At 39.1% G+C, this 14,787-nt stretch overlaps 1 long non-coding RNA gene across 2 annotated transcripts in view; it reads left to right on the forward strand.

Annotated features, from left to right (window-relative positions):
• Window positions 1-6,468: 6,468 nt before the first annotated feature.
• The window catches only part of LOC141778262 (uncharacterized), a 33,474-nt gene continuing 25,155 nt past the window's right edge, over window positions 6,469-14,787 (forward strand). For both annotated transcript variants that reach the window (XR_012596025.1, XR_012596024.1), the window contains exons 1-2: window positions 6,469-6,525; window positions 11,063-11,219. This is a non-coding gene — a long non-coding RNA (uncharacterized LOC141778262). The remainder of the gene's footprint in view (window positions 6,526-11,062; window positions 11,220-14,787) is intronic.

Raw genomic sequence — 14,787 nt, forward strand, 5'->3', positions numbered from 1 at the left:
TCATTGTATATCAGTTTGGCTTCCGTCCTCCTCTGCACATATCAACTGAGCTCCATGATTGTATGTCTTTTATCATAGTGAGCAAACAAAACGAATAAAACAGTGCCCACTCCATCCAGGGATGTTTTGATATCCTGGTCAACATCTCAGACCAATCAGCCACGAGGACACACCATCATCCCTTACTTTAAAAATAATAACAATAATGCAAAAGCTAGTATTTACTCCCACTCTACATTTACATTTCTTGGCAGATTGCTCTGCAGAGTTCAGCTCGTTGCTGCTGAAGTGACTCTGAGAAAACACAGCTGCTTCACGGGAATATGATGTCATCACAGGACGACTCCTCCAGTGTTGATCTTTAATAAAGACGAAACCTTCATCGGTCAGTCACAGACTGTCAGGGCCTGACAATTACAAGTACATGAAGAGGAGATAAACAGCGCTGATTGTTTTTTGGCGTGATTTATGGTACGTTGCTGTCCGCTCGGCCTGACGCGGTGGCTAATAACTGATGAAGAAAGCCTTTGTCCTTATCAATGAGCAGTGAGTGGGTGTTATGATAAAGTCAAGTGTATATTTCTGACTCATGCAACTTGACACACCACTCATGAGTGACCCCAGAGCGTCATTAACCACCCCTCCCCGAGGTCACATCAAGGCAGACACGACTCAGGCTCTCACTCAGTGAGTCCTGAGCCACAGCCACATCCACAGAGACCTGTCTATTTTCTCTGCTCCAGCCTCGGAGGGCTGTGTTTCTCTATCAGCCTACTCATATCTATTGGAATAACAAACCGCAGTCCTCCACATGCACGAGGCTCCCACAATTGACAGTGATATTCATGTTCACTCCATTAAACTTTAACCGCAATGAGCGCAGTGCCAGCTCGCCAAGACGGATCAACTGCGCGGGATGAGAAAAGACAGGGGTGCGTTCTTCAAAGAGCAAGACCCAGATAGCCTCTAATCAACCCTCGGGACTAACAAGGTCAAACGGCGGAGCTGGATGACAGCATGTTTCCTCAGCAATAGTCTCAAAGTGGCCCATTCTGTAGAGAAATCCAGACATCATATCAGGGGATTCGTGATAACAGCAGCCCAGCGGTGGTGAGAGAGGATCTGGGGTGTTGGATCAGGGGGTGAGGATGAAAACAGGCCTTTATAAGCTGTCTGGACACATAGGAGCCAGGACTCCTGAAGTTAGCTGTAAAAGAAAGCCTTTGAAAGCAGAGCGCTTTGATGTTGCGGGTTCTAATCGTGGTTCAAGTCCTGTATTCCTGCAGCACAATTTCACCTTGTCAGAGAGCAGAGCCTGCCCATTCCTGGAATGTTATCTCGTAAAAAGCTTTCATTTTTGTAGAGAGAAAGGCTGATTTTGTACACGAAGAGGTGCACATGTGCATATGCATGTGTGTGTGTGAGTGTAATAGATGTTCTGTTAAATCTATTCACGCCGACCTAATGACTCTGTGGGATATCAGACAGCTCTACCGCACAATGACACCTTATTAGCCACGAAGAACCAACAAACCTCCAGTATGTTTTCACAGCTTGGAAGCTCAGGCTGATGTGGGGTCTGTGGAAGACCTGGCATCCCAGCAGTGCAATCTCTGTTTCACACATGCACACACACACACACACACACAAAACAAACACAAGCCTTCCTCCAAGGGTTTGAGAAAGTGTTTCACTGGTCAAACTTTACTCACAAAACAACAACACACTACTATGAAGCATGGAGAATCACTGAATTCTGCATTTAACCCCACATAGCTGTGAGATGAACGTCAGCTCATATATTGTGCGTCCAGACCACTGCTAAATCTTAAACCTCGAGACCACTGAGCCGTGCCTTCTGCTGCCTATAAAGCCCACTGCCACCCTGCAGACCACACACACACACACACGTCCACCCAGGCTGCTGCAGCGTGGAGACCAGAGCACTGACCCATGCAATGAAAATATCTGTTCACAGAGTTACAGTAGCTTTACCATATTGTGGCGGGCTTGACAGGTGCTGCTGTGATTTTTAGAGATACTCTGTCTGCATGTAGCTCATAAGGAAATGTGATTCATTGTCAGTGTAGGTGAGAAATACACTCAGGTGCTAGCTTATACACCATTTTGGAGGCTGCAGTTTGTGGTGCTGTTGAATTGTATTGTGTTATACTGAGAGGTGATTCTAATATTTTGTCCACCCTATTTATATCAATGAGGGTAGATTAAACAGAGTACATATTAGAACAATTCCAAATAGCCTGTCAGTAATACGCATTAGGGATGGGGAAAAATGATAGTATTGCAGCATAGTATCCCCTTATTTTGCCTGGTGATATTCTATCGATACACAGATGTCAAGTATTAATCTTTTAATATATAAACTATTAACCTCTAGCAATGAGACGTCCCACCAGTTGGCCCGGCCGCTATTCTGTCTTTCAGAGGTTGTATTGTGCTCATTCTTAAAGCTAGAGTGAAGATACTGGTATCATATGAAAAGCATTATATCTTATCGCAACACTCAGCATATCGCAAAATGTTTAAAATTGCAATAAGATCGTCTCGTGACTTAAACCTGCAGTTGGCAGAATGTTTTTTGGCATCACTGGGCAAAAATTCCATAATAACCTTCCAGCATTTTGTAATTCAAGCCTTCTGAGAGAAAACTAGACTCCTGCACCTCCTCATGGCTCTGTTGTCAGGATTTAAGAAATGAGAAAGTTTGCTCCGGCTGGTGGGCGGTGGTTGGAATTTCCTCAACTGATCTCAACTTGGCTTTTTTCAGATTACCTGTCTCATGCACTACTGTCAGGATATAGTGACCGTTTTATAAAAACAACTTTTTTTAATCATTTTTGCTCCATTTCTACCCACTGCTGCTCTAAGTGTCATGATGCTATTGTATCATAGGGCCTCTGGTGATTCCCACCCCTAATATGCATATGTGTAGTTGTGTAATAAAGAAGTCTACATACACTAAAAGGCATGTTAGACAGGAAAATACAGTGAACAGTGGCTGCATGTTAGTGCACACTAAACTGTCAGTGAACAGTGTTAAAGGGTCCTGTCATCCAAATCACAAACTAGTGGTATTTAAACAGATAGTTTTGGTTTTGGCATCTGTTTTTGTGGTTTCGTTCGCCGCCCTAGTACAATGGAGTTTTGTTCGTGGTGCTCATAACATTGAAAATCAACATTTGTGAAACTCAACAGCGACACATCTTTTCTTCAGAAACAATGCCCCAGTTACCCTTGATAATCCACAGACCTCGCTGTCAACTGTTTTTTTATAGGAATTATTTTCCGCTGATGAAATAGTCCCAATGAAATATATAGTGAAATATATAACAGGCCACAAATCCTGCACAGTTCATCTGATGTGGATGTAAATGCCCTCAAATAAAAGTTGAATGTCAGCACTTTAACCTCATAGTTACTGCTTTACTGTATATCAGATCAAATGTGCTGGAGAAGAGAGCCAACACAACAAGAATGTGTCACTTTCTTGATTGCACTTTGCAGAAGATAGTGAGTATGTGTTATTAATAATAGCCTATAAAAGTCATGATATTAAATTAGCCTACATGCATTCAAATAAACAATGCAATGTAACTCTTGACACTAAATACAGCAGCACAGGCAACTCTTGGTGCTGCTCTGAAACTATTCCTCCTTACAGTAAATCGTGGCATATGTCTTTTCACAAGTGTACACCCACATCCAAAAGGGCTTTGCAGGTGCATGCTGGGAAAACAATCACAAAAACAGGAACACATAAATTATCCTCATACACTGCTGTCACGTTCCCACGAGCTAGCTGTTCTTTTATTGTTTCATATATTGAGCATAACTGACAAGATGTCTTGGCAAAGACCACCTGGAATGTCATCGGTCATGCTCCCGATATGAAATAATAAAAGAAGAACTAATCTTCATCTGTGGCTTATAGCCCATGCATGCAACGAAACAACCCTGGCAGAGCGCGCTGTTGGAATGCAGCGTAACATGCCATGTCACATAGACTTATGTAAGTGATGAGCATAATGTCAGTAGTCCAGTGTGGTTCTTCACTCTAACCGCAAGTGCTGCGAGGAGTCCCACCACAGTCCCTGTTAATAAGGGCTCTGTGAGGAGAGAGGAGGTCAAACAGAGTGCTCCAGCTGCACGCGAGGATGAATAGCGTATACAGGGGGATGATGGGCAGAGGTGTGGGGGCGGGGGGTACGAGGACCTGGGGAGTGATCAGGACAGAGGAGGGACTCCCATCCTTTGCCAGAAAAAACAGCAGGAGTGTGGAGGATCATAGATAGATAGATAGATAGATAGATAGATAGAAAGATAGATACCGATACCAATACCAATAGATAGATAGATAGATAGATAGATAGATAGATAGATAGAGATACAGATACAGATACAGATAGATAGATAGATAGATACAGATAGATAGATAGATAGATAGATAGATATATAGATAGATAGATATTTCAACCCAACAAGCATGCAGCATAATAAATTCAAAGATGCTCAAACAGCCCTTTGCAGGCAGTCAGTTCTATATTAAGTGAGGTAGTAACGGCACTAACTCTCCTCTGAACCGCAGCTGTGTTCCCATCTCCCCCAGATTTCTGCTCACCTCTGCTCCTCCCTGTGTGTCAGTTAGAGACGACCGACCTCCTCCTTCAGTCAGGCCAATCTGTCAGGACACAATAGGCTACCTCTCCGGCTATGTTGTTTTTGGAACGGGAACTCTTCAGCCCCGCTTGTTCTCCCTCCTGGTTGATAGAAATTAGTCATGAAGACACTCTTCTGTGAGGGGTTCATCTCGGCTCACTGTAGACGTTTTTTTTGTTGTTTACTTTCACTCATCAATGTGGAAGTTGTGTGATCGTGGCCACCCAGCTGGGGATCTCTTCAAGATGTGAAGTCATTCAGCTTGATTATCACCTTCAGTATTGCCAGTTAGAAGAGCATGCATAAAGAAGACTATAATTGTAGTTACGGTTTTGATTTAATTTTCACAAACTAAATATCCTCATCATTATAGCCAGCAGTAGAAAACTTCTCTATCGGTATGACTGACGGATGACATCTGTTAAAGACATTACTTGCTGTTGTGAAGTGTAGACACCTGCAGCTTATGGCTGGCAGTCTTTAAATAATAGCAGGTAACAGGAATGTGTCTATACTCTACCAGAATAAGCAGCAGTGGTTGTGATGCCAGCTGTACCTTGATTGTTTACATGGTGGAAAGTATTTAGTCTACTTAACTTCAAATTGAGGTACATGTACATGAATATTTCCATTTTATATTTCTACTTTTTACTCCACTATACTTATTTGATGGCTAATCAGTTACTTTTCAGATTAAGATTTGACATAAAAAAAACCCAAATACAATAAAATACTTTGTTAAAGACTATAGAAGATGATGTTTCCCTGCCTTTTTGCATTGTGACTAGGGCTGTCAGTGTTAACGCAAATTTGTTTTAATGCCACTAATTTCTTTCACGCATTAAGACAATCAATCTTCTTCAGGGCTCAGTTTTAAAGCTAGAGTGAAGATACTGGCATCGTATGAAACTAGAGAACTTAAGGAATCCATTGTCATACTATCCCATGTCATACTAGCTCACCGCAAAGGAGGTTAAGTAACGCTCCGAACTTGGAAGGAAAAACTGTCATGGCCATTTTCAAAGGGGTCCCTTGACCTCTGACCTCAAGATATGTGAATGTAAATGGGTTCTATGGGTACCCACGAGTCTCCCCTTTACAGACATGCCCACTTTATGATAATCACATGCAGTTTGGGGCAAGTCATAGTCAAGTCAGCACACTGACACACTGACAGCTGTTGTTGCCTGTTGGGCTGCAGTTTGCCATGTTATGATTTGATCATATTCTTATGCTAAATGCAGTACCTGTGAGGGTTTCTGGACAATATTTGTCATTGTTTTGTGTTGTTATTTGTTTTACAATAATACATTTATATATACATTTGCATAACGCAGCATAAGAGTATTGAATACTTGACAAAATCTCCTTTTAAGATACATTTTGAACAGATGATTGATTTGCGATTAATCGTGATTAAATATTTGAATCAATTGACAGCCATAATTGTGACACCTGTAAAGCACATTTAATTGCAATAACTTGTAGAAAAGGTGCTATACAAATAAAGTTTGACTGACTGATTTATGAGTCGTTTGCAGTTCCACCACACATGATTTCTCCTCTTAACCCCTTTCTCAGGTAAAATGATCCCATTATACAAAAAAAGGCAAAGTTTGGGAGCCACTGGACTATTATAAATGAGTTTGACCTTCGGTATGGTCTAGCATACTTAGATAATCTGTTGTTTTTCATGTTAGTTCGGGTGTTTTCTTAAGGTTGTATAACTTTGTCCCGTTAGTTGCATTATAAAGGGTGGTGCTTTTATTTTGAAAGAGTGACGACGGTAGGAGATCAGGTGTGTCTCGTGGTCTTACCTGTGTTTGTTTTGCACCTGGCAGGCTCAAGGTTTGTCAACATTATATTTCCTATTGTGATTAATATTGAGTGGCATTAGCGTAGATTTTGTAGACGGTATAAATGTTAAAATATTATCCATGCTGTCAAACTGCAACTTACTTTTGTTACTTGTTTTAAACCAATTAATTAATTAATTAATTAACAGCTAAAAAAATTGCTATTTATTTTCGTCCTTGAACATTACTTGGCGACAGCTCTGAAAGTAACCAGCTAACATAACGTTAGTCTGTTTCCCAATTAATTGTGTGCATTTCGTTAATTATTAGTATAATTAGCTAAATTTACGTGAAAGAAGCAATATACTAGCTGTGTGCATCACTTTTTAGTGTCCCCTTCGAAACACTTTCCGTTTTCGTGTGCTACTTGTTGCAGATTTCTATATTTGGTTGTGTTTTCTCTCTTTGTAGCTATGTGGTGTCAAATTGGTGACAATGTTTCTGCAATTTGCTGGAGTTTGGACTATTTGCCAGACAGTACAATGTATCATAATGTCAGTCATGTTAACAAGCATTCCTTGGCTTTACTACATGTACCATTAGTCTGAAGAAATTCTGCAGGCTACTATGGAAGTGTGTAATAGCTACAGTGGCCAATGGGACAAAGTATGCTTGAATTGGGATGGTTAGAGCTGCATATTATGTCTGGTTTTCATTGACTGTTTTTGTTATATTTTGTGATTTTAGTTAAAATAAGATGACAAATCATTTATATATACACCTATTGTTTCCAGTACTTGTGTAGCTGCATAACAATCCTGTCTATTATCTGTTCAGCTTTGTTGTCCTTGTTCCTATAGCTGTTATTTCTGTTTCTGTGTAAGTACATTGAGAGAGATGCATAAACCCGGAGTCAAATTCCTTGTATGTATGTACTTGGGAAACAAACCTGATTCTGATTAACTTAAATATGCTGTAGTATCGGGTATCTGTGACAATGGGCTCAATCTATTCAATTCAATTCTATGTTTATAATATATACATTATATACTGGAATTTTACTTCCTGTTTAAGTTTTGACCAATTTGTTGCTGCATTAAAAAAAAAAAAATTACACCTGAATGGTCATTACTGTTAATTTTGAAGTTTTTTTTGTACCAAGTTGTTGGTGTACAATTTTTTTTTTTTTAATAATAAATAACAATTCAGTAAGTTACATTTTGTTTTACAAAGTAAGAAAAGCAATGTTTAAGTCAAGTCTGATGTTGCCTTAGACATAAAAGAATAATCCCAGGCACTTCCACACAGTGAGGCGTACAGCTTATTAATCAAACACTGGTATCGGATTGGTACTCTGTATCGGCCGATAACCAAAGCCTAGGTATTGCTATCGGTGTCGGGACTACAAAAGTCGAATCGGTGCATCCCTAGTTTTTGGAGCTCCAGGACGCCTATTATCAGTGAAGCTTTTGTGAACCATCAGTTGGAGAGTTAAACCGTCATTCAGCCGGCGATGCTTCAACTAACTGTTTATAAAGTAGGCTAGTAGCTCCACCTCCTCCAACAGTAAACTGCTGATCACACAATGATGAATCAGTATTATCAATCTAATAATGTAATGTTTAAAAATATCATTCACAGGGGCAAATGTTCTGCAGAACAAGTAGGCTACTTTTACTTTGAATTACTTTAAGTATATTTTAGTGATAATACTTCTATTCTTATAGTATTTTTAATGCAATTTACTTGTAATGGATTATTCTTACATTATTTTATTGGTACTGTTATTAAAGTAAAGGATGTGAATACTTCTTCCGCTGCTCTTAAAGTATCCAGAGTAATTTTCATACAGAAGCCAGTTGTTTATAATAATTGCTCATATGGTACGAAGGCCTGAGATTTGAGGATGGAATGCAGTCTGTAAGAGTTTGTGTCGTGAGATTTGTGCACTTTTTTAAGAAGAAAACGGCCCAACTGGTGAAGTGCTCATCATCAAAATGTTGTGCTGCAATCCTGAACATTCCCATGTCTCATTCCCGGCCCTCCTCCATCTGTGTTTTAGATTATTGACGAACTGGGAGTGTCACGGTTGGTACATCAAGCCTGTCAGCAGACACGCTCTTTGCGCCTCCCCCACACCATCGATGTACACCTGACAAAACCTCTTACTGCAAGATAGGATGTGATCACATCAACAAAAATAAACTGAGTTTGAACTGGAGAAAGACTTTGCCATCATTCCACTGACGGGAAAGTAATCTCAGTAAATCAGGGACTTTGTTGTGGTCTGAGGTGCAGATGCTTTTCTCGGATGTTTATCTAGAATATCGGGGATTATTTATGTCTTCTAATTTTCCTTAATCTTTATCACGGTTTTCTGCCATGACGGAACTCAGTTTCTGTTCGGTTGGTTGATGGAAAAAGTGAGAGTGAGCGAGAGCAAAGTGAGGTGTCCAAGGATGTGGATGGTGATTACTCACAAAGCCGCTCCGAACGCTGCCAAACACTTCAGGTTGTTTTTTTTCCCTGTGAGTCATTTGGTAACAGAGCTTCCTCCTTCCCAGCGGTGGTCATGGGAAGAGGCTCCAAGCAGGCTGTTAGTCAGCAGAAAGGCATTGAACTCTGGGCAACGGTCGACACCTTGTAACACACACCACAAACATTTTCAGCTAAAACTGGAAACAACCATTACAGGTTTACAAAACTTCAACAGTGTGTTTACTTTTGTGATATGAACAATTTAGATCCCTGGCTTTATTGTTCTGTTTTCAGGCATATTGTAAGTACGCAATAAATTACATTTATTTTTCCCATTCTAAAATTTCAGCAGGAATTTTTCTCTAGGTGTTGCCTTGTGGTAGGATTTCCTTTTCTTAATGGACTCCTACTATAGTGCAGGTTGCTGTGGTTGATCCTTTACTGAGTGACTAAAACGGCCGTGATAAATGAAGTGCAACCGTAGAAACTATAAACCTTTTTCAGACTTTTCTAATTGCTGAACTTTCTCCTCTTTCACATCATCTATTACCGAATTATTACGGCGCAATGAGAATGGGAAAGGAGGGTGGGGGGAAAGAGACACCACCACCTTTGCAGCATGCATAAATCACCAGGCTAATAAATTGAAAGCTAAATGACTTCTTGCCCTCCACATATATCATGGAGGCAAACCAAATGAAGCCTTATATACCCTGGAGGACAGAGGAATGCTTCTGTTCATAACAGTGATTTGTGGATGGCCCCCATGCTGTTGGCTTCAGAAATCAGAGTCAAACTGTTTGGACTCGTGCATGTTTACTTATAGCGACATGGTTATGTATGTCAGAAATTAGTTTATTAAGAAAAAATACAAAAAAAGTCCACAAATTCAACAATTTATTTCTTCATTTATCCTTCTCCTTTTTCAAATATACACCAAACACCAGATTCTCTGTACAACTGCAATTTAGTTTTTTACCATAAAGTAAAATAAAAGTATAATAATGTGTAGCAGAGCTTTTAAAACCTAATTATTATTATTTATGACATGACATGCTGAGAAGTTCAGGAAACTGAAGCTGTCATGAGATTATGTCTTTATCGGATAAGAAACAATGATACCATCATGATGTTTTCTTATTCATTAAATAGGTGTTGGTTAGCAATAACACATGAGACTTCACACAAATGAGTAAATGTGGACGAGCACTGAAACTCAGTCAACATCGATACAATGGCGCCACCCATTGGACTGAAACCGCCAGGAACACACAGTACTGTATTGCAGATTATTTATTTAATTGATATGTTTTTTTATTGTTTTTATCTATTGTACTGTTTTATCATTTTACCTTAGTTTTGTCTTGCTTTTATTTGTCCTCACTGTTTGGCTTTCTGTCGTCATATTAACTTGTATCCTTCTTTTTGCTTGCTTTGTCTGTCAAAGCACTTTGTAAACTCTGTTTTAAAGGTGCAAGATATATAAAGTTATTATTGTTATTATTATTATACTTTACAAGCATCTGCATAGTAAGGATTATTTTAATATTCACCATAATAGGAGTGAATTAAGTAATGGATAATGTATAGCGAGCAGGTCATTGTTGTGAAATAAACCCCAACAGGGTGATTCAGGACCACTGAAGGGGTTTATTTCACAACAATGGCCCTCTCACTGTACATTATCCCGCTTATTACACGTCTATTTACTTACTGCGTCCATAGCAATGGTCTGTTATACATAGCAGCGGCCTGCTGTAAAGAAATAACAGACGTAAATGACGTAATTGACTTATCAGAATTGAGTATTCAACAAAGCCGTGTATTAAAGATCAAATAACTGTGATTACAGCCAAAATGAGAACTCAATGATGAGAAAACATTTTGAAAGTTGTGTTATTAGGAAAAACATTTAACCGTTTGATGACAGGAAGCCTAAAATCCATCACTGTAATATGGAGGATAGCCAACATCTTCTCAGTTAATGCATCATCCAAATTTCTATGAAAAAAAGATGCACTAATGGACTGAGTTTTTCTTGGCAGCTAGCTGGGATAAGAGCCAGATGAAACAGCAATTTCAGCATTTTTTGTTCTTTCTCCTCCTTAAAGAAAATAAAATCCTGCCAACCTCTCCCGCCTTAATCCCGCCTGGATCTGGATCACCACAGCAGACTGAGCAGCTGAGATGGGCTTTGTTTGTGAGGTCTCACCTTGTCCGTGGTCCCGGTGAAAAATGTCTGGGACATTTCTTGAAATGCAGTCTGTGGTGAGTATTTGCTTGAACGAAGAAACCAGAAAATATACATGACGTATGCTGAACAAACATAATGTGCATAGCAGAAACAAAACCTTAGTATTTTGGATGTGTGCCTAGTTCAATGCATTACTGGAATTCTATAAATACTGCAGTAAAGTGAGAGGACATTTTCAGTGTCACATTTTGTCCTGCTAAGAATGCACCGGAGACAGAAGATGTATTAATTCAGTTGAATATTCTCACACTAACAGATAGGACTTGGTGTTGGTGCAGGTTTGGCAGGAGTGTCAGTGACAAGGAGGACTATTTAATGTGTTAATTTGTTGATGTGTTATGAGGAACAGCAGTGGCTCGTGTTGGCAGGGAGCTCTGAGTGAAACGCAACAGCTGGAAGAAGCTGTGGACATAAACACATACTCTGTGATGACTCATATATGATGTATTTTTGATCATATAGTTTCACTGAGAACACTCTGTCCAGAGTTCAAAGGAGAGATGCAGCTATAGTCAGCCCTTGTTACAACTAAAAATGCTCTTTTGTGAGTGAAGTGGTAAAAATAAGACAGACAGCGGTCTACTGAGAAGTGGATGAGTAACTGCGGTATGTAAAAAAAGCCAGTTCCTTAAAGACGAAGTGTTGTGGTGGCTCTATTGTGGTTCTTTTTCCTGGTGTATATTTCCTCCTCCGTAGACTGGGTAAATGCCAGAAAACTCAAAGCAAGCAAAATAGTTCTCTCCTAATGGCCAAAGCCCACAATTACGGTGAACAAAGGCTCTCTTAATGGTAAAAACAAAACAAAAAAAGAGAACTTTTGACTAATGGGTTAAAAGATTCTAAGCAATTTTAAACCACCAACATCAAAACAACTGAAGATTATTGTGCAAGAATTACATATATGCGGATGTTTCCTTGTTGTAAATGGATGACAACGACTTTACTGGAAGCTGAAGTTAGTTTTGTAATATTACATAAATAAATCATTCAATTTGGATGCCTAATTTTGAACCCATGAACAGGAATGGAAGTAACGAATTACATTTACTCTCATTATAATCACTGTAACAAAGTTGTTTTTTGTGTAGTTGTACTTTTGAGTCTTTTAAACTTTCAAACTGTTAAATTTTACTGCAAATTTTACAGTACTTTTTTTTTATCACTTTGTACTTTGTACTTTGTACTTTGTACTTTGCTACATTTCAAGTTAATCCATTACAGAAATTAAACTGTGTGAGAATGGAACAGAAGAAAGGTGATATATCAGCAGCTGGGCCGAGGCTGGCGCTTAGTGAACAATACAAAAAATGAACAACAGTGCAATCAAATTAAGGATCACGTCCTCATAGTATTGTCACAATCCTGGCATTTCTAACTTCGATACAATACTTTGAAAAATATAGATATTCAATAAAATTTTTCTTAGGTTTTTATTAAAAGATAAATAGCGGTGTGTGTGTGTGTGTCAACTCTCTGTCGGAGAGAGGAGAGAGCAGAAAGTGCAGCTGGTACTCGTGTATCGATACTGCAGAAAATGAGTAATGAACAGTTTCAAATATTCAGTATCGATACTTTGATATTTTTGACAACACTACGTCCTTGTCGGGTTATGGTTATGTTTATCATTATTGTACCTTGGCATAGTTTAAAAAAGCTAATCACTGATTTACTGCACTACCCGGCAGTCACGTGACCAACAGGTGCATGCTGGGTGTGGCTAACATGCTGATGGTGGATCCTCCAGTGGTGATTTCTCCGTTCACTGCAAGTTTGTGACAGTTAATCTCAGTCACAGTTGTAACTGCAGAACCTCAGGCCGAGTGGACTGGTTATAGTGGGACAGCGAGGTAGAGTGGACTGGTTATAGTGGGACAGAGAGGTAGAGTGGACTGGTTATTAGGGCTGTCCCGAATACCGTTTTTTGGGCTTTGAAGCTTCGGTGAGAAATATTCAAAGGTATTCGAATCTTCGCAGTGCAGCGTGGTGCGGCAGGCTGACATGTTCTTCAGTCTGTCTGTCTGTCTCAGTCTTCCCCGTTTCAGTGCCTGGGACAACGCCGCTGCTGCCCTACTGTACACACAACAAACAGCAATATCCATCTGAGAATAACTAATAATAATTAATGTTATATATGAATAATGAATAATGTTGTGGAATTATTCCTTATTTCATGGGCAATTTGGGGATTTATACTTTATCATTACATATTTCTATATTAAAAAAATATACAATATTTAGATCATTACACGGTTTTAAACGTGAACATTCTAAATGTGTCCCAGTTTATTTCCTGTTGCAGTGTATGTGAATGACATCAGCTGACAGGAAGTAAACATGGACCCAAGCTGTTGCCTAGCAACGCAATTATGTTGCAATTCCATTGAAATGCACTAAAACGGAGCGTTTCAGACAGAGGGTGATTACAGGCATATTCAGGCAGACAGTATGAGGAAAATAAAGGAGTTTTTTTAACATTAAAGTATGTAAACATGTCCTAGTAGAAACACGAAATACAAGTATGAACCTAAAAATGAGCACGCTATGGGACCTTTAAGGAGGCAGAATATGGATCATTTTTCCCCAGTAAATAAGGCTTGTGGGAAGCTTGATTTTCAGACGATTTTTTTTAGCGCTCCTATAAATATTTTGTGATGCGCAACACACCATTTTTGAGTTATTTTCTGTTTCACTCATTTCGTGGTCAAATGCAACACATCCTCTACTGTTTAGTAACGGCAGGTAGACAGGTGAAACTGGTGAATGGCAAGCAGTCGCTGATACACCTAGTAGCACCGTCATAGACATGTGAAGGGCTGTAAACGTTGAATATGTATTTATTAGCAGTGTTGTTCATGCTTTCACACTAAAATTACAATTACGTAAATGACAGGAGGTGTAATATTTTCTCACAAAATATAAAGCCTCAGACAGGCAGCAATATTCACAATGATTAACTGCTCTCTGCACTCTCTCACTGCTGCTATAAAAGGCTCCCAAAACAAAAGTTGTCACGTTTCATTTGTCACAAAGTTTAATGCCTCACTGCATCTGAAAAACGGGGACCTAAAAAGGCAGTGTCCATTTTTAAATTGGACGCCTCGAACATTTTTCATCTGTGTCCCTCATTTCGCTGCCAGTGCTTCACCCTGTAGCTTGTTGTGACAGCAAAAGCTACATCTTTGAGTCACTTATCATCTAGGTTTCTAATTCTGTAGCTCATTTGTAATTGGATCAAGCATATATATGCATGCACATATATACACTACACATTTATACATATTTTTTTTTTACAATAAATAAAGTAAATTTTGATATTTTACTGTAACTGAGCACATGACACTATGGTCATATCTTAGATATTTACAGCTACAGCAACAGTGTTCAGTATTGATATTTAATCATTAATGTTTGCTTCCATAACTTTTATAAATTGTTAACTATTTATCTATGAGTCATACGTTTGAGCTTCAGATAGATAAACTGAATCTTTCCTCTGAACTGACCCTCACTTACTAAAACAGTGAACCTTTGTCCTCTGTGTTTGAGGGAGTCCACTATTAAATGCTTAAAACTTAGGTATAT

The sequence above is a fragment of the Sebastes fasciatus genome, chromosome 12 (genome assembly GCF_043250625.1).
Source record: "Sebastes fasciatus isolate fSebFas1 chromosome 12, fSebFas1.pri, whole genome shotgun sequence".
In the NCBI taxonomy this organism is placed as follows: Eukaryota; Metazoa; Chordata; class Actinopteri; order Perciformes; family Sebastidae; genus Sebastes; species Sebastes fasciatus.